The following is a 27,698-nucleotide window of genomic DNA, read 5'->3' on the forward strand; positions in this document are numbered from 1 at the left end:
TGTAATACTGAACATTTATCATGCTCTAAGATATCCATTAAATGCATCTTTTAATGACTTAACAACCAGTAAATTATAAAGCGTTGCAACGCAAAACGATTGAATACTTTGGAGAGTTCTGTTGTTATATTTTGTGATACATCGAGAATTGCCAATATTAAGTATAACATACACCCCTAATTGCATGAGCATGGATGGCCGAGTGGTCTAAGCGATAGACTTTTACTTCAGGGCTGCAGGGGTCAGTTGTTCGAGCCCAGTTGAGGGTAAATTGTTTTCCTTTTTTTAATGTTATAATTGTGTTTTTTTTATCCAATGTTTACATCTATCAATATAAAGCAGTTAATGAAAAACTTCAAAACATGCCAAAATCTATGAAAAGGCCTCTTTAAAAGTATTATTCATTTTGATATCAATATTTATTGACATATTCTAAATCTATTTATGTAACAAACACATACTTTGTACAGTAAAATGATTTATTTAATAATCGATGCAGTCAATCAGTTGTTTTGAGAGTACTCCAAGGTTCTAGATACAGACAGACTATTGTGTTTTATGTCCTATAAATAGATAGATTTATTTAAGTATATAAAATACATGTAGCATGGTACACAACATAATAACAAATTTCAACATTTCATGAAATAAAAATGTAAAACATCACACATCAGCTAAAAGACTAGAACTTAAAAGCAACTTGATAGCAGTCATTTTGGTAAAAAACCCATAATTATTGCTTCTTTTTATATCATGTGTTAACATATTAAATTGGTGAATCAAATATTAATTACTCTCTTAGTGTACCAGGGCATTACTCACATACCCAGGATAGCACAAAAAAGGGAATGGGAATTATTTTACTTCCATTGTGGTCCTGGTGAATGATGACATGCCCTAGCAAGGCACAACAACTTTGTTCTTAAAGATAGTAAACTTAGCAAATGAACATTTGAATAAAAATGCACATCATTTTTATAATAATAAACATCACAGGGAGATTACAGGCTTAATTAATTAAACTACAACCTATTTAAAATATGCTTTTTTACTGCAACCTTAAATGTCTGTAAGTTGGGGGAATCTTTTATATCAATTAGTACGCTGTTCCATAAAGAACATCCCTTATATGAGAAGGAAATTTTGCCAAACCCGTTTCCTTTTGGGATACGGAAACATGACCCTTTGCTAAATCTAGTTTTATGGTTATGAACAGTACTGGCAAGCATAAAATTCTCATTAAAGTAAGTAAGAGCAGAACCTGAGTGTATTTTAAAAACATAGTAAAGAATAATCTGTTGTACTCTTTTTTCAACAGGTAACCAGCCCAACTGAAGAAAGTATTCTTTATTGATGTGACTTCTTTGATCTAGTCTGAAGATAAACCTAATGATCGTGTTCTGTGTGACCTGGAGTCTGTTTTTCAGATTCTGATAAATGCCATAATACCATATAGAACAGACATAATCAAAATGACATTGAATCAATGACATACTTAACATTTGTTTAGTATCTAATGATAAAAACCGTTGATTTCTGTATAGGAACTTAAGTCTTGCATTTGCCTTCTTAATGACCGATGTAACCATACTCAAAAACAACTTAAACATTTATCGAAAGTAGCACCCAAATATTTGACTGAGTCGGTGTGCTGTATGACTGTGCACAAAATATTAAGGTGCGGCTCCCTCTTTAACTTAGGTTTCGAGCCAAATAAAATTGATACTGTTTTACCCAGGTGTAAAGAATTGTCAACTAACCAGTTACTACCTCTTTCCAGATCCTTTGCTAATAAACACTCAATATCAAGTTTGGATTTGCCAGACACCTGCATAGCAGAATCATCAGCATATAAGAAAAGCTTACTGTTTACAACTCCTGCTATGTCATTCACATATATTAAAAATAGCAGCGACCCAAGTATTGAGCCTTGGGGCACACCACAAGTGACATTTTCCAATGATGATTGTATACCAGAATCATCAGTACATTGTTTACGAGTAGATAAGAATGATTCGAACCATCTAATAACATCCGAGGAAAACTCTATCATTTTCAGTTTATCAAAAAGTATAATATGATCAACAGTATCGAACGCATTTTGCAAATCCAGTAGAACCATGCCAACATAATTACTCTTATCTAAGTTAAAACTTATATAGTCAGATAGATGTATCAGACATGTGTCGGTTGAGAAAGATCTCCTAAAACCTGACTGAAACTCATACAATAACTTCTGCTTATTCAGATAGTTTTCTGCTTGGTCATAAACAATTCTTTCAAGTATTTTTGAAACTATACACAAAATTGATACAGGTCTGTTGTTGCCGACATCATTTTTATTACTTTTTTATACAATGGAACAACTATAACTATGGTCCAAACAAACATTAACAACAGCTGTGTAGTGCGATTTGCGAGAGACGCAAAATTTGTGACTACATTTGCACAGTTTTTTAACATATTTATTTATCATAAGGCAGATACGCTTTTACGAAAATATCAAATACTAACAAATATAATTGACATGCATGTAATCACATTTGTATTCCGTGCATGAATGCATATTCAGGAAAAATCTGCAATAAATTTACGGTTATATTTCGACTTGTTCAAAACTAGACATATCGGTTTTAAATTGAACCACTTTATGATAAATACTCTTCTGTTTATGATTAACTTCAGATTAACCATACAATTATATTATTGACAAGAATGGTAGCCGCCCACGAAAACCGACCCCAGTGGGAAGACCCCACAAATGAGAAGAGAAAAACGTGTAACCGTAGTATTGCACTTGTGTCCATTCTCCAGAGTACAGGCATAACGGGTTACATCCAAGCATGCTCGCCCCACTAAATGTATAATCGTTTACAAGCTATGAATTTAAAATTGATGTTACCATGTAGATGATCTCGCTAGAACCGATTTCAAAAACGATTTACTTCTGATCAAATGGCCACTCACAAACCAACATTAAAAACGGGTTGTTTACTCATGTCCGTCAGGAAAAAAAGTATTCCGCTATACAATGTAACGCACAGTACTTAAAAGTCCTAACTTTTTTCCAAATAAACATAAATTACAACAAAATTGTGCAATTTGCGAGAGACGCATATAGACAATGGAAAAAATAGTAGATTTAATATCACATTCAAATGCATACCTCTTTTTTAACTGTAGTTCAAAACGAATTTACAAACGCTCGCAATTTACAAGTTTGTTTTTGTAACCGCTAGTTATCTATCGAAACCACCTTTCGCTATGTCAGTTTTCACTCTACTCTGCCTCTTAAGGAAACGTTCAAAGCGTTTGACACATTAATGGCTCCACTAGTACGCAGCGAGTGCTAACCAAGCTTAAATTCACGATCAACTAGTTTCAATGTCTTAACAATACATTCTCTTGCTCTTGTGTAACTTAATTTTTTGTCTTTCTTTATCAATGATGATTAATATTTAGAATGAAAAACTGGATTGAATAATAGCTCATTTGATTAATTAGACAATTTTGTCGATAACGTATAATTTTCTAAAATGCCATACTGGAAAGATATAGTATTTCCTTTGACGATAATAATCTTCGAGCCATTCGTATACATGTAAATTATGCTATTCCGCACACTAATATCCAAATGATCAGATTTGAATTGTACTACATTACAACGACGTTCACGCGTTTCATTCATACGCATTAAACCTGTATATCCTAAAAGAACCGTTGCTTATTGGCTTAAATCAATCCCATCAGTAAAATCCATCTATATCAATCACAATTATTTTATCATCTTTGATGAACGTGTGTATTGGTTTTGAACACACACGCTTTGAAGCTTCTAATAATTGCTTAACAGGGCTATTTTTCATTGGATCATTAACATCATTTATAGAATAACACAATTTAATATTGTAAAATACAGATGAAACAATTGAGTTAGATTTACCTCGATTGATCTACTGAGTCATTAACTTTGTAGCTTACATAGGTAAAGTTTGCATGGCGACAAGTACATTTTCTTCCCAGTATAAAAAGTTCAAATAAATAATTATAGTTCATCACCGTATTGTCTGCTCTTAATAGCAATACGTATTCAGTCATTCTGTCTGCCATGTAATCTCGGTGTAGCCCTTGAAAGTCTGCTCCTTCAGAGTACCTCTCAAACCAATACCTGTCGAACAGATGTCATATACACATTCATAAATGTATCATGGTATGCATCTTAGCGCTATCATATTAAACGATTGTACATACCTTACATAGTAACAAATTTCTGCATTTTTTCATGCCATTATCACCATTGCGGGGCCATTATAAATAATCGGCCCTCACGCGAGGGCCGATTATTGATTATCGGCCCTGAGAAAGTGCGCGCGTGACGTCTACGTCACCCGTCACGTCATCACTTGACCACTATGGCCGCGACATAGAAGACTTAAGAAGCGCTCGCCAATAGAATAATGGATTTAGATTATATTATAGAGAAGAATTATAACAAGCATGTATCAGTAACCGCTGAAGACAAATACTCCTTCATAGAAAGTAAAAAGAATTAAAATACAAAAAAGAAGACGGACAGTGAGGTGAAACGTTTTAAGGACTGGCTAGGCCGTGAAGACCAAGAACAAAACTTTGAATAGAGCTTGACATGAATATAGCTCGATACTTTATGAGTGTAAAGCATGACAAGACTAATAAGGATCTTGAACCAGGGACTCTGAAAGGAATGCAGGGCAGTATTAAGAGATATCTCAGTGATAAGGACTAACCCCATGACATCATGACAGATAAATTGTTCAAGCATTCCAGGGTGATACTTAGAGCCAAAGATGTCGACCTGAAGGCGAAGGGCCTCGGTAATCGAGCGAAGAGGGCTGATCCTTTCACTAGGGATACGATACAGATACTCTACCAGAAAAAACTTCTTGGATGAGGCAAAAAGTGGAATCTTAAGTCACTTTATGATACCGATTTAATATTAGCTTATTTAACTGTCAAACAAAGGGAAGAGGACAAAGACAACGAGCGAGGCATGGTATAGGGGTGATAACCCTGGGTAATGGTTAGGGTTAAGGTTAGGGGTCGGGTTAGGGTTAAGGTAAGGGTAAAGACTAACCCTAACCCAAACCCGATCCTATGCCTCGCTCGTTGTCGTTGTCCTCTTCCCAATTAATTTGGTGTGGCATTATATGAACGTATATGGAGAAATATGCACAAGTTCTGAAGCGAAAATATTGCACGACCATACATGCAATAACCTGAATATGGAGAAATATGCACGAGTTCTTAACTTCTGAAGCGAAAATATTGCACGACCGTAGGGGTCACAATTTTTCCGCGAAAGAACGAGCCCATATATATTTTTCCATACACATTCAATAACTTATGCCATTTTTGCAATGTCTTATTTTACTGCATGTTTAAATTCTGGTTCAATGTTTCTTAAATTAAATATTTGGGATGCATGCAGCCATGCTCGCTTCAGCCCTTTGGCCCGTTTGGCTGTTTCCCCCGCATAGCCCCGAACAGGATCTTGCTTGACATGCGCATTGTAATCTCAGGGGGAACACCCAGTTAAGCATATTTTGATAATTTGAATTTATGTTTACTTAAAAAAGATACGTACTGGTTCTTCAAATATCTTTGGTTTGAACATCCTGTGATCTGTGTTGATGCCTTTCCTAGTATTTGTGGCTCCCTCCATGTAGGACACGTATCTAGTTCCATCTGCCAAGTTGCCCATCTCCAAATCACCCCACATCATATTTATACGTTCTTGGCGTCCCTTCAACACGAAATGCATGATATTATTATTGAGCCAAATAGCATTGATAAGCGATTGTGCAGAATCTGAAAATGAGGTGAAACTGAAAGTTGTAATATAACATGGATGACATACATGTACTTTGGTCTACTTGAAATCTGTATTTGCATTTCGAAGCAGATCTGATGTTTTGAGCAGTCCATTTTTAGCTCTTTGTTTGAAGTATTAGAGTGATTCCCCTTGTTGACATGGTGCGATATAGAAAATTTAGGCTACAGTCAACAGTACGATTTGTTTGAGGAAAGAGGACAACGACAACGAGCGAGGCCTGGTATTGTGATGCGCATGGGAGGGGATTAGAGGGTTAGGGTATGGGGTAGGGTTAGGGATCAGGTTTGGGTTAGGGTTAGCCTTAACCCTTACCTTAACCCTAACCAGACCCCTAACCTTAACCCTAACCCTAACCATTACCCAGGGTTATCACCCCTATACCATACCTCGCTCGTTGTCGTTGTCCTCTTCCCAAATTAATTACTTGTTGTATGGATAGCACATTTCATTTTTTTAAGGAAATACAAAATAAAGAATATTTGTATTTATGAGTTTTGAAAAAACATGAGACGTGTTTGTCAGAAACATAATGCCCCCTATTGCGCCGCTTTGAACCCATAAATTTGACCTTTGACCTTGAAGTATGACCTTGACCTTTCATCACTGAAAATGTGCAGCTCTATGAGATACACATTCATGCCAAATATCAAGTTGCTATCTTAAATATTGCACACATTTAATCAAAAGTTTAACCAAGTTAAAAGTTTGGAGACAGAATGACAGACAGACAGGCCAAAAACAATATACCATTGATCATTCGATCCGGGGGCATAAAAAGTTGCCATGATTTTTCATAGATTCTCACACAAATCCCAATATTTTTATTATTTGTTTTGCTACTTCAGGAAAAGACCATTTGAAAAACCGTTTATCGCTTGCCTCATTGTTTTTATTTTTAAAATGTAGTTTAGAAAAAATCTGTAGAACAAGTTATCAATTTGGTGTGGCCCAAAATAACGAAATTTTCAAGGCAACAACTAGAGATCGTACCAAGAACCTTGACTTTCTAAGCGGGGCCACATATACAAAACAAGTTCATAAAATTATCCTTGCCAGTTAAAAAGTTTATAAAAAATGACGAGCGAATATAGAATCTGTCTGCCACTACTCCAACCATAACCAACAATGACCCTAACCCTAACTTCTATGTAAAACCTACCCTAACCCTAAGTTATACTAACCTTAACCCTAACCCTTATCCCTAAGTAGAACATAAACCCTTACCGTTAACCCTACTGCAAGTAGTCATATACAACTATAGTGAAAGTGGCGAACAGTTTCTATATTCCATCTTTTGAAAGGTTGTAAAAAGGCAAAATTATCAAGACTCGGGCCATCAGTCTTCAAATTACTGAAATTTTCATTTGAATTTACCCTCCCGAATATTTATTTTCTAAGTTATTTACTTAATACTATCAATAAAAATAAAAAGGGAACAAATTACTCGCCCGACACAATTATTAATCTGCCCGACTCAGAACTTACCAGCCGTGACCTGTAAAAACAGCCTTCAATTTTGATCGAAAGGCTTGACCATGGTTGGAACCAGGGACCTTTGTTCACGGTGTAGAAGCTTATTGGTCGCCTTTCTGTCAAAATGCTGCCTATCTGTTCATTCTTTGCTTCCTCTCTGTCATAAAATAGAAAAATAGATGCTCGGAATTCACAAAACAGCTAAGATAATCTAAAAGTAAAACCCGTTAACAAATGTGTGCATAAAAAGAGGTGGCCCATGAGTTGAAGCATATATCCAGCTACAGGTTCACAGTATTCCGCAGGTCCAAACAAATGATGACGAGGGTGGTGGAAAAATCGTGCATACATGCCACTTTGATGACTATTTTTCCGTAATATGTCAAATATCTAGTGTCATTGATATAATTTTAAAGGAACCTTATCACGTTTTGGTAAATTTACAACATTTAAAAAAGTTGTTTCAGATTCGCAAAGTTTCGTTTAAGTTATGATATGTGTGCGGAAATAGTAATACTGAACATTTACCATGCTCTAAAATATCGATTATATGCACCTTTTGACGATTTGGAAACCTAAAAATTATAAAGCGTTGGAACGCGAAACGATTTAATTATTTGGAAAGCTCTGTTGTTGTCGTTATATCTTGTGAAACTACAAGGATTGCTTATATAAAGTAAACAAATACATCCTCTAAAAGCATGAGCACGGGTCACCGAGTGGTAAAAGCGGAAGATTTTTACTCCAGGACTCCAGGGTTCAGTGCTTCGAGCCCAGTTGAGGGTTACTTGTTTCTGTTTTTACCTCTATTCTTGTTTTTTTACTGGAGATTTTTAGGTCAAATATTTATATTAATCAATATAAAGCATTTAATGACAAACTTCAATACATAACAAAATAGGTTAAAAGGCCCCTTTAATGATCAAATCTTTACGTTCAATGTACACTTTATAGTAATTTTCATCAATTTTAATTTAAAAAATGCCTACTTTCGCTTTCGTTGTGGCACGGACACTCTCGATAGTTTCACTTTTATTACACGGGAAGCCAAGTCGTCGATTGACACTGGCATGGGGACACTCTTTATTACATAGCTTGTTAATAAACCTCCATGAATGAACAAATATTGCAAATTAGATCAAACTAAACCGCTTGATATATAAAAGGTCTCTTCTTGAGTGGATATGACTTATTATATGCTAGACTTTTAAAAAATTGAATCTTGTATGTGTGCCATTTTTTAGCTGTTAATATTTCATTTTTAAACATTTCTGCACACAATTTTGTGTTTTTGGCTATTGACGAAATTGAAAGATAATAATGCTATCAAATAAATAAATTTTGATACCAGGGCTCAGTGAACCAGGAAGCAACTAGTCCGAGTCAATGTACAGGGACGGAATGATACTTATTGACTTGTTCATCCACTAGTTAATAGCCGTTTGAAAAGGATCAACTATACATGGGTCTTTTTTATATTCTGAGCCTACCCGGCGACAAGTTATTTGACTTGCACTAGAAATTCCATGAACTCGTTGCAGTTTACCGAATATTCGGTTTTTGCATGTAGTACTGTAAACAGTATATCGCCAATATGTTTTCATTATTTATGCAATTCATCAACGCGATCTTCATTACTGACGGATTTATACATGTACATTAAGATACTTCAAATATGTAACCGATAGCGTTAGTCCAAATAATTACATTAAAAGTCTCCTTTCGCCTTTTATATTTACATCCAGTATTATGTCAGTTTAAATTTGTTCTATCAATACTTTTAACAAGTGTTAAACTCATTTAACTTAGAAAAATAAAAATGTCAAATATCGACTAAAACACACGAAAAATGTTATGGTCAATTCTTATAATAAGAACTACCTACTGGCGTAAGACTTTCCTAATTACTCCCCTTTGATTTTATTACGCCACTTGTAGTTAATATTGAAAGTAAGAAACGGCTGTACCGCTTATTTTCACAAGAATATCTAGAGTAACTTAGGTACATGTAGTATAAATCAATAGATATAACACTTAATAATATAAATAATAACTCTTTGTCGTTGTCCAAGAGTTTGTGGACCTCACGCCCTGTTCTCGGGGACTACAATAAGGATCCCGGGGACTACGTGTAGGCGTCCAGACTGTAGTCGCTCGAAGAGTATCATCTTCGTGATTAAGTGATCGGCATTTAGAATCCGTCGCCTGTACCACTTGTTTGCTGGCCATGTCCAACCTGCGTCGTTTAGGTTGATAAGCGAAAGATTTATTCTACGCTTGCGTTTTTGTGATCTGAAAAATAAATAAAAAAAAGCACTATATCCCACTGTTTGCCTCGGGAATTTCGTGTGATAAAGTATGTGTTTGTGAAACACGTAAACGCATGACTTTAAAAGAGATATATTTAAAAAAATAATATCTGAATATGTCATACTCCATTCACAATAACACTAATCTTAGGTAATGAACAGTAAGCCTATGTGTCGAAATCCTTTACAAATTGCATATTTCTTTGAACTATTGTGAAACGAACAACTCTGGTTCCAAAATATTGAAATTAAATTTAATGACAGTTTTAATAAATTTTAATAAAATCATTAATAATAAAATTAATCACTTTATCATTGCGAAAAAAACATTCCCATTGTTGCGAGGAACGGCTATACGGCCTAAAATGTAATGGAGAGTGTCCCCATGCCAGTGTCAATCGACGAATAGGCTTCCCATGCCATAAAATTAAAATTAAGCCGATCTAGAGGCTTTCCGTGCCACAACGAAAGCGAAAGTATGCATTTTTAAGTAAAAATGATGAAAATTATTATATAGCGTACATTGAACGTAAAGATTGATCGTAAAGATGACACCAATGGCACTAGATATTTGACCTATTACCGAAAAGCTATGTCATCAAAATGGCATGTATGCACGATTGTTCCATCACCCTCGCCATCATTTCATCTTCGATAGAGTTTGTGATCAGTGTTTGGACCTGCGGAATACTGTGAACCTGTAGCTGGATATATGTTTCAACCCATGGACCACATCTTTTTATGCACAAATGTGATTACGGGTTTTAATTTTAGATTTTCTTGCCTGTTTTTTGAATGCCGAATCTGGTGTAGATGACCGAACGGTCATGGGACCGTTTCGACAGTTTGGTACCTTAGATGCGAAGAACGCTGGGAACCAGTGTGCTATCCGGATTCAAGAAAGAAGAAGTTGTGCTAAACTGTTCTTGTTAATTTAATCTGTTTATATCTTGTGGACGCACCATTATTCGATGTCATTCACATCGACTGATGTGGATAGGTAATATTAGTTTATAGTTAATTCACTACACGAGCATCAATTGTTCTTGTTTATGACAGATGGAAAGCGAAGAATGAACAGATAGGCAACATTTTGACAGAAAGGCGACCGATATGCTTCTACACCGTGCTAAGTTTTGGACACGATTTACACTTTGTTTTCATTCAATTTACTACTGTCCATGGGCGCGGCCATTTTGCTTGAAAGAAGTCCGAAAACAAAATGGCGCCCACGTTATTCCAGAGGCTGGTTAATGCAATAAAAAGCCGGTTGGGTCCAGAGTGCCCCAGTGTATTTGTGGTTACAGTCAACTTATATTGTGTTTTTTTTTCTTTATTTTTTAGCTCGACTATTATATATGAAATATATATATGGAGCTATCTTACTCATCCCGCCGTCGGCGTTAGCGTGATCGTGAGCGTGAGCGTGCAAATGTTAAAGTTTGCCTACCTACCCAAATATGTCCCTTGACATATTGCTTTCATATTTTGCATACTTCTACCAACATGACCCCAACCTATAAACAAGAGCAGACAACTGTATCAAGCATTTTGTAAGAATTATGGCCCTTTTTCCACTTAGAATATGCACATTACTGATAACTCTATGTTAAAGTTTGCGTACCACCTCAAATATTTGCAATGTCCCTTGACATATCGCTTTTATATTTTGCATACTTCTTTACCAACATGACCCAACCTATACACAAGAGCAGACAACTTATCAAGCATTTTGTAGGAATAATGGCCCTTTTTTTGTCTTTGTAACTTTGAATATTTTCTTAAATTTTGTGTTTAGATCCACTTTACTTCTTAAGCATCAAGGCTATTGCTTTCAAACTTCAAATACTTTCTTACTATCATGATGTTACTGTACCTTGCACGTTGAATTTGACCTTGACCTTTCAATGACCTTGACTCTCAAGTTTAAATGAATAAATTTTGCTTAAATTGCCGTACCTTCTTTATTTAACATCAGATTTGATTCATACTTTGACAAAACAACACTTTCCTGACATACCACAATGGACTCCATCCAAACTTTCCCCCACGCCCCACCCCAGAATCCCCATCCCCCTCCATTTTTTTTTGTTTTTTGAAAGATCATCTATTAAATGACCACAAACCCACATTATACCCCCCTCTCCATGATGGCTTACGTTATACTGTCAAGCACTCGAATAGTCGAGCGCTCTGTCTTCTGACAGCTCTTGTTTTTACACTATTCGTGACAATGTGTGTCTTTCCACTGACAGCATTGTTGTTTACTTCATTTGCATTGTACGATGTTACTGACCAAGAAGAATATGGTATTTTACTTTACTTGCCTGTACTCTTATAAATGGCAGCATTCAGAGAGTTTTCACCTTTTTTTACGATAAGTCCCGTTTTACTAACATTCTTACGCAATTCTAAGTCGTGCGGAAAGAAATTTATTGAAGGTTCTTCAGTTTATTTATTGAATAAAATTGAACAATTTCTTTCTACATTTATTTTAAAATATTTGAATAGAAATAACTCTTAATATTTCTGTGTACTGATTAATAAACAAAACAATAAATTAAAATATTTAAATGAGATGCAGCATTGGAGTTGTAGAAAAGAATGTTAAACGGATGTCTGGTATCTTAGGGTTTTTTATTGTTGTAACTATGTTTGATGTGCAGTTGCTGGAACGAACTTTCTCTGATGATAAGTCCATTGAAAAATATTAAAAAATCACACAACATATATATCGTGTGTGTAATACTGCAACTAATATTTGCATAAAATATCTATGCGCGTCATTAATCACAAACAAAGCGTAAGGTTATCTGTGTGTTTACCTGAACGGGCATTCGAATATTGGAGTCTCACACGTAGCAAATTGTCGGTTACATCAGCTACCTAAATCGGTCGATACGTTTGTAAGATTGTCTTCCTACCAAACGTCCATCATGAAAATGTATTGGGCGTAAAAATTATCAGCAGTAAATGTGTCTACTTGGTTAAAACTGGTCCCTTATATGTATGGCTTAATCTGTAAAACATTAACACTTTGCTCACTTAACTTATTTAAAGCCGACGGGTTAGGTTAACACGTAATTACAATAGTGTACTTGTATTTCTTTTTAAAACACATTAAATGGAACAAAATGTGTTTTCATTAGGACCATTAAAACATAAGTTATGCATTAGACATGTAAATGGTCATACAATAACGATAAAAAAATCGTTAATATAAATTATAAATAATTTCAAATTTAGCGAAAACATTATTTTATTTAAAATAGTATTTTTCTGAACATGTTTTGAATCCAGCAGCAATATTTTTTTTCATAATAAAACGATTTCTATATCCATTAAAAATACCACTTACCCATTTTATCTTTTTCCTGCATGGCTGCCTGACTGTCTTGAGAATTACTTAATTAAAGGGCAACTTGTTCAGTTTATTCAAAACACGTCATTCATGCACCATAGCAGTTGTACGCCGCACCCGCAGGTCGCTCCCTTTTCGGACCAAAATAAAAACAACTATCTTTATGAATAAGATTAACCCTGTCAGCAATCAAGCTTGATACTAGCGAAAGGGTTTACAGTATTGCTTAGTCCTGTCGCGCAAATTTGAAAAAAAGCCATTTTAAGTTTTGGATACCCATACATTCATCAATATGATCAACGACAAATACGCAATAATTATGCATATCGTTGTATTGTTTATTAGATTTCCATTTCGTAAGCTCGATCACTAAATGTTTTTATGCATTAAAGTTCTGAATCTTGCGATTCTGCTTTCAGCATTTCTATTTTCAACTTGCTATTACAGTTTATGTACATATCTGTATGTTCACATTGGCCTATGGCCTACTGATTCTGAAATAAAATCTCCTTCTTCTTCTGTTTTAAACGGCGGCTAGTACAACTCCCAAGTTTGGATGATGTAAAGTGATTTGTGATTACTAATTGCATTATCAAAACGCATGTATTGACACTTTTATATTTCTTACAGGAAGATAACTCTGTAAACAACGCGTTAAATCTTAAGCAGAGTAACATTTCCTCAGCGAAATGTATTAATTAAAAATACAAGATAACTATTGATGCAAAGCATTAAAGGGCGTCGGGAATATCAGTGTTAAAGGCACTCAATGGCGTTACATGGAACGATTTTTTTCTACTGTAAATATTTACTGGCATCCGTGTGCAGTTTTCATTAATGGAACAGAACTGTGTAGGTTTTAAAAAATCTGCTTCATCTTGTAAGCGAAATTTCATATTTTTCTCAACTTCAAGGGGAGATGATTCTGAACTTATTCTAACGTTGCTCATTCACGATAGCGGTTCAATACTCATTGATGTGAAAACACTGTAAAAGTGTTAATGTGTTTACGAACCCCCCTCACCCTCTCACACATATATTTCATGGGCATAATAAAAACAAAAAATGATTACAATAAAACAGCATATTTATTTAAACTAAAATGTCTACATCAAAACAAAAAGTTAACATAGAACACAAATAAAATAATTTGATTTTTCTGGGGCTCGAACCTTGGGCATCTCACATGTGAAGCGAGCGTGTAACCACTACACTACGGAACCGCTTGGAAAATCACCTTCTAACTAAGATATTAATAAGTGACTGTAGTGTAACGATTATCAATAAAGCAATAAACCGTGTTATCGCTGTCGTCTTGTAGAATTGAAGAAAATACGCGTTATCAAAAACTTGAACAGCAAAAGTCTGCGCTATTGTTAAAAAAACCACAAAATAAATATATTTTGATTACGTTTTGTTTTTATACAAAACCAGAAAGTTTCACCGGTTCGCGTATTTGCCCAGTCCCTGTGATCTTTTATTATTGTCCAGTCCCTGTGATCAGTTATTAATTAAAAGAATTAGCTTTGCATTATTGGCAATAGATGTTTTAGTAAATGTAATAGGCACAAATGCAGTACTTATTTACACTAATTTACACAAAAAATCTCCACTAAGCAAGATATTCTGACAACAAAAATATATACACGTATCGATATGGGTTTAGTCTGTATGTTTATAAACTTAGATTACAAAGCAGCCTAAAAAGTAAACTTTTTCTCCTCATAATAAACTGTAAAAAGAAAATATCAATATTTTTGTGAAAAAAAGATTTTCGTCCGATGCATCCCTTATGCTATATTATAGCTTTATTATGCATAACAGGCATACGTTTTCAATCGATGAATACTTATTCGTTTTACATCAGTTTTGATTTGTTAAAGCTCGCGTCGACGATGTTAAAACTAAAGAGACCTGTCGATTAGTGCATGCCGAATACACATATAACTATTACAGAACATAATAATTAAATGCATTCTTCTTTACTTCAATGTTTCAGTTTCCATGTTTCAAACCGTATCAATGGTATTATTGTTAGGTAAAAATAAAATCTGTGTCCTCTCGTATGCTGTGCAAAAACATTTACAACTCCAAACGCAATACTTCCAGCTTCAGCACTTTATTTTATGCGTTCCATCCTCCGCGTTCTTTCCGTCAAATATTTGTCCGTCATAGTACGTCCAAAATCACGGAAATACGAGCGCCTCCTCTTTAACTTTCAAAGAGAGATGTCTTTGTTTTGTACACTAGCCTTTACACGGATCTGATTGGTCAAGATGAACGGCATTCGCATCAGATTATTGTCAACTCAATTTGCGGTTGTTGTAAAACAAAAGCAGACATACGATGGTCAGCTTCCTGCTTTCGTATTTTGTTGTTCATCATTGGGACAATATGTGCCAATGTTATTTCACTTTTTCAACTAATAACTCTCGATAAAATATCCTACATAGTTTTGGTAATTTCTTAGCTTTTATTTGTCAATTTTCAAGTCTGATAAACTTCTTCTAGCCCCGTCTATATCGAGTTTATGCTCTACATTTCTGCGAGTAACCTTTGGTATAGTACACATTGACTGCTTCAGCTGCTTTATTTCTTGTCTTGTGATATTCCTAAATATTTCATGAATCAATGTTAATTATGTATAAATCCATTGTGTCCAGTGTGGTGAGACTCTCAGCGTGTTTTGGACACATGCTGTGCTAGTTCTTTCTTACCTTTTTGACATATTGTGAATTATGTGAAAAGTGATGAGACGACAGGGAAATTCAGAATCGTTAATATACACATTGCTTAGGGGATCAAATCCAACTGATAATGTAATGCGAATACGAGTATGTTTTAAATGATGAACGTATTTCTAATAAATAATGCTAAGTATGACATACAATTCCATACTTTTTAAAACCATCTAAATTTAGGGAAAAACTAGCACAGTTTGTATGAAACACTCGCTGAAAGTGTCGCCACACTGTTCACAATTTATTGCAGAGTAAATTAAATGAATGTGTTTTTAAGAAACACTGTAAATCCTCTTTTGATATTTGTTTTTGCTACATTTCAAACATAAGCGATGACATACAGCTGTGATGGCAAAAAAATAATTTGAATGTAAACAAAAATGCGCACGAGTCTTAAAGGTCAATCCCTTTTTCATCTGCATACACTAAGATATATAGTCCGCGTAAGACTGAATTTTTTCTAATCATTTCTTACTTTGTTTAAGTCATGTGTTAAATGTTAAGGTAAAGACGGTGTATACTTAAACAGTAGAAGCAGTTTTATGTGCAACACTATGAAAATTAAATCCTACAGTAATCACACAAGTTAGTTGCAAAGTGACACATATTTGACTCTTTACAATCATGTACGAGACGGTCCGAGGCGAGCCGATTCGCGATGACCATAGTTTATAATACTTACGCCCTGGCCACTTTATTGAATAATCGTATAAGTTGTACTGTTTTTTTCGTTTTCAAAGTCGGGGTTATATTTGCAGGCTTTATAAACATTATCACCAAAGTGCTCCACGTCTGATCCACAATGGCGACAATATATATATGTAAATAACACCAATAGTCTCCGGATCTTATTGACCTTATACGCCATTATAAGAAAACGACTGTAATGAGATTGTCAGCCATTTAGGCAAGTATATTCAAATATTCGCGCCGTTATTTGTTGATTTTAGTGGATACAATAGAAGCTTCAGAAGGGAGATTAACTTCATTGATTGCAATGGCAATCTATTAGTCAATAGATTGCAATAGCTTGTCATATACACATTCTCAACGTGAGTCGCAAAAGCATTGATAGATGTTCGATAACACAGATTTGACATTTGTATTTAAAATTAATGTCGTAACAACGACTTGGTGAGCCGTTCGTACGACTTAGTGATTCGTTTCCGGGACTTATTACCCCGTGGAATGGGATAACGGGGTTAGTTCAAGTTCAAGATAAGGACATGTCCAGAATCAGTGAAGATTTGAGCTGGTTCTTTTAAGTGCCTAGTGTGAAGTACTGGCTCACGACCAGATATTATTGCATTCAAATAAAATGTTCTTCACAGAATAATGGGGTATATTAATAAAATTTATTTCTGAATTTAATGTAATAAATTGTTACATGAACGATTAAATTATATATGTATATATATATAATAAAAGTAAAAACACGTGTCTGGGATTTTAAATATATATTGATTTAGCCAACGCGTTTCGCATAGCTCATCAGGGCATAATACAATATATTACAACGTCAAAATGTCATGGAGATAACGTCATATCAATTATGACGTCATAACGTCAATAAATATTAAATGAAATTTAATTTGGGTTTAAATACATGTATAAAATGTTGTTCTTTTGCTAACCTAGCTGAAATATTGTTTGAAAATAGCTTATAAAATGGAAATATTTTAAATTTTGGTTCATTATGTGAACATTCATCTAAATGTTTACTTAAAGGCATCTGTCTTGTTGAGGGGTCTCGCATTTGTTGTTCATGGACAGATCGCCTATTTCTAAGTTTATCGCCAGTTTGGCCTATATAATATTGTTTGCATCCATTGCATACGAATACATAAATCACATTTTGTATATCACATGACATATTAGTTTTTATTTTGAACATTTTGCCATTAAAATCAAAAGAATTCCCTTCAATAATATAACCACACAGGGCGCATCTAGGGTCATTACATTTGGATACTCTTGGTTCTTGAGATGAAAAGTAAGATTTGGTTAACAGACGTTTTAAATTAGGTGGCTGTCGCTTACATTTTATTATCTTCTGATTTGAAATTATTTTCTTCATAACCGGGTCTGTTTGTAAAATGTCAATGTTGTTTTTTAATACGCCAAACAGTTCTTTATTTTTTGGATTTTGTGTTGAAATAAATGGAATTATATTACTCTTGTCTTTTTGTGTTGATTTTGAAAGTAATTCATGTTTAGGGATGGAAAGTGCTTTTTTAATACCTGTATTTATAATAGATTGTGGATATTTTCTTTGAATAAGGGAATGCTTAAGTTCATTTAAACGTTTTAGTTTAAGTTTATCATTCGAAACTATGGTGCAGATCCGTTTCGCTAAAGTGAAAGGAATATTTATCTTTGTGTGTTTATTATTACACGAGGTAAAAATTAAGATATTGTTTAGAATCGGTTTCTTTGTAATATATATCAGTATTAATTTCAGTATTGTTTTTTATAATCAATATATCAAAAAATGGTAACTCGAGTGTGCTTGTTTGCATTGTAAACTTGATATCCGAATGTAAGTTGTTTAAAATAGTATAAAAGTTTTGAAGTTCATGGGGAAATTTTGTCCAGAAAATAAAGCAATCGTCTAGAAATCTTTTTTTGAAGCCAATAATCAATAGCTTCTAAACCAAGAGATAAGGGTGGCGGAATTGTTATAATGAATACAGACTTTTATAGAAGAAAATTATTAGCAATGTTAAATGACGTTGAATATTATAAACAAATCCCTGATAATGGTAGTCAAATAACACTTTCAAAAATACGCAATTTACTAAAGGAAAATAATAAACTAACTAAACAGGAAAATGATTTCTTAGTAAAATTCGAATGGAAAACAAGTCTATTTTATGGTTTTCCAAAAATTCATAAAAGTAAAATCATTCAGGATGCAATTAAACATAGCAATTCAGAATATATAGAGTTAATGGATCCAGACGATTTAAACTTTCGCCCAATAGTCGCTGGAACTAACTGTGAAACAAGTCGTTTAAGTTCTTTATTGGATATCTTGTTAAAACCGTTTGTAAAATATGTCAATAGCAATATAACAAATAACATAGATTTCCTAAAACATATACCTTCACAAGTTCCAGAGTCAAGTACATTAGTATCATTTGATGTAATTAATTTATATTCTAATATACCGCATACTCTTGGTTTAGAAGCTATTGATTATTGGCTTCAAAAATATCCAGATTCGGTTAATGAAAGGTTTTCGCAACGGTTTATAAAAGAAGGCATAAAAATAATACTTGAAAATAATAACTTCAATTTTGATGATAAGTACTACAACCAATCAAAAGGGACTGCAATGGGTACTAAATTCGCGCCAACATACGCTACATTGGTAGTGGGATTTTTAGAACAAAAACTATATGTAAGAATTGGATCAACGTATACTGATGAATTTCTTTCTTTTATAAAAACATTTTGGAAAAGATTTCTAGACGATTGCTTTATTTTCTGGACAAAATTTCCCTATGAACTTCAAAACTTTTATACTATTTTAAATAACTTACATTCGGATATCAAGTTTACAATGCAAACAAGCACACTCGAGTTACCATTTCTTGATATATTGATTATAAAAAACAATACTGAAATTAATACTGATATATATTACAAAGAAGCCGATTCTAAACAATATCTTAATTTTACCTCGTGTCATAATAAACACACAAAGATAAATATTCCTTTCACTTTAGCGAAACGGATCTGCACCATAGTTTCGAATGATAAACTTAAACTAAAACGTTTAAATGAACTTAAGCATTCCCTTATTCAAAGAAAATATCCACAATCTATTATAAATACAGGTATTAAAAAAGCACTTTCCATCCCTAAACATGAATTACTTTCAAAATCAACACAAAAAGACAAGAGTAATATAATTCCATTTATTTCAACACAAAATCCAAAAAATAAAGAACTGTTTGGCGTATTAAAAAACAACATTGACATTTTACAAACAGACCCGGTTATGAAGAAAATAATTTCAAATCAGAAGATAATAAAATGTAAGCGACAGCCACCTAATTTAAAACGTCTGTTAACCAAATCTTACTTTTCATCTCAAGAACCAAGAGTATCCAAATGTAATGACCCTAGATGCGCCCTGTGTGGTTATATTATTGAAGGGAATTCTTTTGATTTTAATGGCAAAATGTTCAAAATAAAAACTAATATGTCATGTGATATACAAAATGTGATTTATGTATTAGTATGCAATGGATGCAAACAATATTATATAGCCCAAACTGGCGATAAACTTAGAAATAGGCGATCTGTCCATGAACAACAAATGCGAGACCCCTCAACAAGACAGATGCCTTTAAGTAAACATTTAGATGAATGTTCACATAATGAACCAAAATTTAAAATATTTCCATTTTATAAGCTATTTTCAAACAATATTTCAGCTAGGTTAGCAAAAGAACAACATTTTATACATGTATTTAAACCCAAATTAAATTTCATTTAATATTTATTGACGTTATGACGTCATAATTGATATGACGTTATCTCCATGACATTTTGACGTTGTAATATATTGTATTATGCCCTGATGAGCTATGCAAAACGCGTTGGCTAAATCAATATATATTTAAAATCCCAGACACGTGTTTTTACTTTTATTATATAATATTCACAATCTGGATTATTACATTTTACTTATATAACTATATATATATATATATATATATATATATATATATATATATATATATATATATATATATTTATGTATATGAAGTTGATTTGATTATTTTTAATTGAAGCTGATGATTTTTACTAAATAATATCACAGCTAGCCGCTAACCACCTCTGTGGTATTAATTGCATGCACGTATGTCAGTAAGTATGCATCTGGAATATAATCACGTACATATAAGAGTCATAATTTATATGTGTTCATGACACTTGGCGTAAAAAAACATGTTCTGAAAGTGAATCCTAAATACCATGATAGAAAGCTACACCTTTAAATCAGCTTGCTTCGACTGGTACCCCCTTTATGCTAAGGCAATAATTTCAGGTAAAACTATTGTGGGTATTAAATAAATGTTGCCTTTAGGGTAAACCAAAACAGCATCTGCTGGATAACAATATAAACAATACGGAGAAAACGTTAATTCATGTTCCTCAACATTTAATCCACCAAATCCAATACCTATTAGTAGACATAGCCCATATTTGTTAATGACATATGGCGATAACAAACATTTTCTGAAAGTGAATCCTTAATGCCATGATAGAAAGCTACACCTTTAAATATACTTGCATCAAGTGGTACAAATATCCATATACCTCCTTTATGTGAAGGCAATACATTAAGGTAAAACAATTGTGGTTATTTAATTAAAGTATCCTTTAAAGGTTAACCAAAATAGCATCTTCTGGGTAACAATTACAACAATACTGAGAAAACGTTAATTCCCGTTCCTTTACATTTTATCTATCCAATTCAATGGTTTAAGTGGGTGAAACTTTATACGTTTTAGTAAATAACGTGATTGCATCATTCTACATGCAAATACTTCACCACAAAGCTGTAACAAGTCCAACAAGGCAGGTTTAAATAGTACATAAGTTTTGATTGAGTTTAACATTTATATTGTACTGATCTTGTTCTGCATTATTTGCACATGATACACAAAACGACATGTATGTTTTAGTTTAGTGCAAAATAAGTTCGTATGTATACATGTATGTACAAAATATGAATACAATGAACACACCGAGGTCAGAAATACCCATATACTTCACATGTTTCTCGCGCACGCTTACATCGTCTCTTCGACAACCTTTTATATTTTAAACAAGACAATTTTAGCGTTGAAAAATACGAGAGCTATATAATAGAATCAATTTACTATATTCGGCATCAAAGTTAAAGTGATATTATGCGCATTTTTCACTGTTGAATGTAGCTAAAAAGAATTAACAGGTCAAAAGAGTAAGTTAAAATGTGGTTACTGACCAAATATCTGCAAATCATCTTGCTACCAGTTGTTTATAAAAAATATCTTTATATTCGATATTTTACATGACTGTACAGACCTCCAGGCCGAGCGGAACTGTCTTTGTATTAGGATCGGAGTTAGTATTCGTTTGTCGTATGAACGAATCTGCACTAAAACTAAAATTAGATTCACAACGTACATGCATGATCAGTTGTCAAACGAAAGTACGGTTAATATTCAAATGCATTATGTTTCTCTTTCCGTGATATTGTTTTATTATGTTGATGCTGCATTAACAAATATAAGCGTATATGAAGGGATAACACCAAAAATAAACAACGGTTGCAATATACACCTATAAACATAGCATATACTGTTAGATACGCATAATTTCACTTTAATATTTTAGCCGTCGATAAGATAAGCCGTCTTCAATATGTGTGGTAATTAAATTGTAAAAGTGATGTTAAGCTATTACGCCCGGTCATATAGGTTTGTTGATTATAAAAATTAAATAGGGCGTTATTCTTATATTAAAATGAAGGTACATGACATATTTTCATTTCAACTACGTCAATGAAACGCACGCGTGTATGTACATGTACTTTGTTAAACGATGGCTTAAGTGTAGACAAACATGAATAATTAAAGGTCAAATGCCGCGCTTTTTAAAACGCGTCAAACCCTTTATTTATCGACAAACTATTTCGCACCTCACTTCGATTCAATAACGGAGTAATTAGCGAGAACGAATATGACAAAGTCGCAATTTTTCACACATTCCGATCTACTCGCCATTTTCATTCAAACCGGAAGAGACGTCATTTTTACACATTTTCATGCTCTCAATAACGAACCTGCGCTATGTTGCTTTAAATGTCTCGCAACTTTAGTTAGACAAATAAATGAAAATGGAAGATGATAGTGATTATGATGAGTTTTCCGTTGAACCGTACATGTATGAGTTATAATTGAGTGACAGTCAGTCAGATGTGTCAGATGTGTCAGATTCTGAATCGGACTGCGAGGGATATTTTGCCGTTGCTCAAGATGACCATCGTGTTGGAAATACGGATTCGCCTTTGAACGGAGCGAAATAAAAATATCCATATACAGACCTTACAGTATAATATATATACATAATAGCTATCTTATTTATTATATTCTGTTCCCGAAACAGGAATTAAGAAATTAATCTAGATAGTAACATAATTTTAAGCTTTTTTCAGTTGATTGTTTCGGGTAAAGGTAAGACTTGCGTGCGAGAACTGCAGAGCTGTTGCCATTGATACACATTTCAAGCAAACTTACCAACAACTGTACAGGTTGCAGCGTTGACTGCTGCGTCTTGGAAGGCTGTAAGTCCTTGACTAACCTGAGTGTGACGACTTTAGTGGCTGCGGTGTCTTGGCACGCTTTCAGTTCTTGACTTACTTGGGATTATGACCGGTACACGATGTTGCGTCTTCAAACGCTCTCAATCCTTGACTTACCTGAGAGTGCCAACTTTACACGCTGCTGCGTTTGGAAACTCTCAGTCATTAACAGGGCTCGAATTACCTTTTTTATCAACTCGCAAAAAATTGTGAGGTGTTAAAATTTAGACTTGCATGCTTTCTTTCCGAATCGCAATGCAAGTTTTAAAACAATGCATCGTTTGGTAGATCTTAACTTTAAAAATGAAGCCCTTAACTTTTTAGTGATACTGTGGTAACAGATACACAAATTTAAAACTGGTAACATTCCGTTTATTTTAACTTAAAATGTTTAAAACGCAACAACAGTGCAAATTACACTATTTAATGGTTTACTATGATTAAGGTCAGCAACTCATTCAGCCCTTGTGACACCTTGTCGAGTATTTTTGTTTTTAAATAAAGTATACACTGATTGCACAGCTAAAAATGAACTGTCTGATCAACAGCCCGACGTTTTAACATTTATTTTTGGCGAAAAAATATTTCCGAATATAGTACACATCTGAAAAATCGGTTGGGGTTACATCATGCTTTTTTTAAAACACAAAACATATAGCAATCTTAGATTGGTTGCTATTTTAAAATTATGAAGTTTATCGGATGCGCACACATCGCCCTGTGTTGGTTTCGCATGTTCAATGGGAATATGCTGTATAACGTGTGTTTCCTCGTGCTATTAACGCGCACCTGGCACTTTCGACTAATGGCGACCGGTTGTGTTTATTCAATTCTGAAACAAAATTTTCGTTTATTCTCGGTCTGCATTTGTGTTAAAATATTTAAGTGCTGGATTGAAAAATTATCCGGGATAATCAGGAAATATATGCAATATGGGATAATCTTTTTTTCTCCAACTCGCAAAAAAATGCGAGTACCTATCGTGTGCACTATTTTGTTCAGAGGAACAAACTGTACGCATAAAACCTGTTCCTTCTGTTAGGATAAATATTAAAATACTATGTAGGTGAAATTCGGTAAATAATTTGGAAGTTGTACTGAGACTCACATTCAATGCACCAAAATACAATTTATTACATCATGAAAATGCATGTTTGGTATGATATAAAATGTTCTATATATATACATGGATTCTGGTTAGGTTACATAAGGTTGAACTCCTTCCGTTCGTGAACAAACAATTATTCCAGACAGTCATATAAGGAGATATACGGCGATATAAGACAGTACCGGTAAGTTGATTATTTGTGACAATGGACGAGTTTCGTGTGAGAACGTAAGAACTGATCAAATCAATACACACATACATATCCGGCTGCTGTGTGTTTGACTTACCGGATGATGTTGACTGTACAGTATGCTGTCTTTGAAAACATTTAAGCCCATTACATACACGTGCGCAACGACCGTACGTGGTGCAGTGTCAGGAAACGCTCTATGTTTCCTATATAGCCCAGAGTTACGAATGTACAGGCCGCTGTATCTGAAAACGCTTTCAGTCTCTGAATTACTAGACAGTAATGAAAGTTCATGGTGATTTGTCTAGAAATTATTTCATTTCCCTACTTACAAGAGACTTACACATGTACAGGCCTTTGTGTCTGGGAACGCTGTCAGTTCCCGACTTGGCGATGGGTGACGACTGTTCCGTAACACGTTCCATCTGTGACTAACCTTTGTTTTATGAATGTTCAGAATTCGTTGTCTGGGGACGTTTTCTTTCTCAGACTTACCACCTGGGAGTGACGACTGTGCAAGCTGCGTTCAGTTTCTGACATGTAACGATCGGCGCCTCCTTCCGCCATGTTCAGTCGGTTGCTTGCAACTAATTTTATTCAAAAATTTAAATATTTTGATATTAGAAGACAGTTACAATGTTATCCCGAATGTTCAAAGTCGTACGAGATAACCACGAACCCAAACCCATTCAGATTAACATCGGTCCTGTGCAATCCTAATAATCTGTAATAGGATCCAATTATTCTCAAATTTAATTTAGTTGATATGGCATTTCTATTGCTTTCAATGCATCAACTTTACAACACGATTTCGCAATAAATACATGACATTACCTATGCACTATTATTAAATTGTATGCGTGTCCATACTTTTATTCAAATGTTTCATGATTGTGATATATACATTGTATATTTACAAACTTAAGCATACATGTATATGTCTGAATACACGCAGAAATTGAAAAGTGACAATCGTTATTAAATACATGTACTTTTTACAAATTAGTCAGTAATTTCCATTTCAAAATTATTTAATAATAATAAAAAAATATGATTGTTCATGAACAAATATTTGCAAGATATACAAATACATTTTTGTCATAAAAGACAACTAACTTAATTAAAATCTATTTAAATTAGCGTTCAATTAGAACGAACTTACCGTCAGTGTAATCACGCGATAAACTTCGAACAGAAGTTTAAACTAATGCTTTACGTACATTCTATTAAATTCCTCTGTAGTTTTGATCCGATTTTTATCAGCCTGTTGTATGGAACGCCATAGCTGTCTTACGTTGTTTCATTTCTTTCTGTCTTCTTTAGAAGGTGTCTTATTATGTCAATCGTGATATCTTGTCCATATGTGTTGTTGTCTTGTCAAAACACAGTCGTATTATGTCAAACCGTCTTGTTATCTTGTCTGAATGTGGTGCTGACTTGTCTAAATACAGTATTAGTATGTCAACCCGTCGTTTTATCTTGTCAAAATGTGGTGTTGACTTGTGAAAACACAGTCTTATTATGTCAAACCGTCGTGTTATATTTTCCAAATGTGATGTTGACTTGTCAAAACACAGTCTACGTATGTCAAACAGTTACCTTCTCCAAATGTGATGTTGTCTTGTCAAAACACAGTTCTATTGTGTCAAACGGTCGTGTTATCTTGTCCAAATCTGGTGCTGACTTATCAAAATACAGTTTTATTATGTCGAACCGTTGTGTTATCTTGTCCAAATGTGATGTTGACTTGTCAAAATACAGTTTTATTATGTCCAACAGTCGTGTTATCTTGTCCAAATCCGGTATTGACTTGTCAAAATACAGTCTTATTATGTCCAACAGTCGTGTTATCTTGTCCAAATCTGGTGCTGACTTGTCAAAATACAGTCCTATTATGTCGAACCGTCGTGTTATCTTTTCCAAATGTGATATTGACTTGTCAAAACACAGTCCTATTATGTCTAACAGACGTGTTATATTGTCCAAATGTTTGACATAATAAGACTGTGTTATGGCAAATCAACACCACATGTGGACAAGTGTACATGACGGTTTGACAAGTCACGCCACATTTGGACAAGATAACACGATGGTTTGACATAATAATACTGTATTTTGACAAGTCAACATCAAATTTAGACAAGATAATACGACGGTTTGACCTAATAGGACAGTATTTTGACAAGTCAATACCACATTTGAACATAATAACACGACTGTTTGACATAACAAGACTGTATTTTGACAAGTCAACACCACATATTGACAACATATAATGACGGTTTGACATAAAAAGACACCTTCTAAAGAAGACAGAAAGAAATGTAACAACGTAAGACAGCTTTGCGTTCCCTATTTTTGTGTCTAAAGTGTGCAAGAATTACGGTATCGTATGTATAAACCTACCTGAATAGCCTAAAAACAATCGTTTAAGGAGGCATTTTATCATCAAACGACCTTTTTTAAATTACGACATCCATATCCAACTATGTGTTTTTAACGAAATAATTTCGGCGTGGTCTTATGCTGTGTGTGTTTGAGAGGAGACCTGAACAAAGCCCACGTGCCCGCATGCTTCCATGAACGGGCAGTGAACCCGGGACGCCTAGTTGAAAAGCGAATGTACAAACCAGCCCTGTACCATAAATATGTGTATTTAAAAACGTATGGTGCACTTCCTCACCTGAGGATGCATTATGTGTGTCCCTGGAATGTGTCCCAGCTTTCCTACCTAATTAATTTACTATATTCACGAACGTTGTGACAAATGTTGCATTATAGCTGCAATATTAGCTATATAATTATATTGTACTAAACATAATTTCGATATGGTCTTGTGCTGGGCGGGCGGGAATCCCGCCTGTGAGGTATTTATATCACCAACCAAACTCATGTTCTTCCGGGAACTGGTCGCCTCGGTGACCTAGATTCCTAGATCAACGTAAGTTGGGACGAACTTTGAATTATATCTTAAATATATAGCGTTGTAGATATTACTAAAAAAATCTATTTGTGTGAGGAAACCCCACCTGTGCGTTATTATGGCCACCAACCTGTCTTACATGCTTCCGGTAACGGGTCACCGAGTCACGTAGGTGAGATGCGGGTGTAACAACCACTGCGCTAACGGACAGCCCCTTTACCATAAAGATTTGTGTGTGCGTGCGCGTGTGTGAGTGTTTACAACTTATTAAGGTCCCTCCGCGCCTGAGGCTGCATTATGGTAGGACCCGGTGTGACCTAGCACTTATACCATATTTACTTACGAGACTCGAAAT

The 27,698-nt window shown here is 34.3% G+C and overlaps 1 long non-coding RNA gene across 1 annotated transcript; it reads right to left on the reverse strand.

Moving 5' to 3' along the window:
• Positions 1–487: 487 nt before the first annotated feature.
• On the reverse strand, positions 488–25,676 carry LOC127845543 (uncharacterized). The gene is made up of 6 exons (XR_008033253.1): positions 25,583–25,676; positions 24,916–25,007; positions 9,400–9,637; positions 7,358–7,502; positions 5,624–5,782; positions 488–4,168 (listed from the first exon to the last, which is right to left on the reverse strand). It is a non-coding gene; the product is annotated as an uncharacterized LOC127845543 (long non-coding RNA).
• Positions 25,677–27,698: the final 2,022 nt, after the last annotated feature.

Source organism: Dreissena polymorpha, chromosome 9 (genome assembly GCF_020536995.1).
Source record: "Dreissena polymorpha isolate Duluth1 chromosome 9, UMN_Dpol_1.0, whole genome shotgun sequence".
NCBI classification, from domain to species: Eukaryota; Metazoa; Mollusca; class Bivalvia; order Myida; family Dreissenidae; genus Dreissena; species Dreissena polymorpha.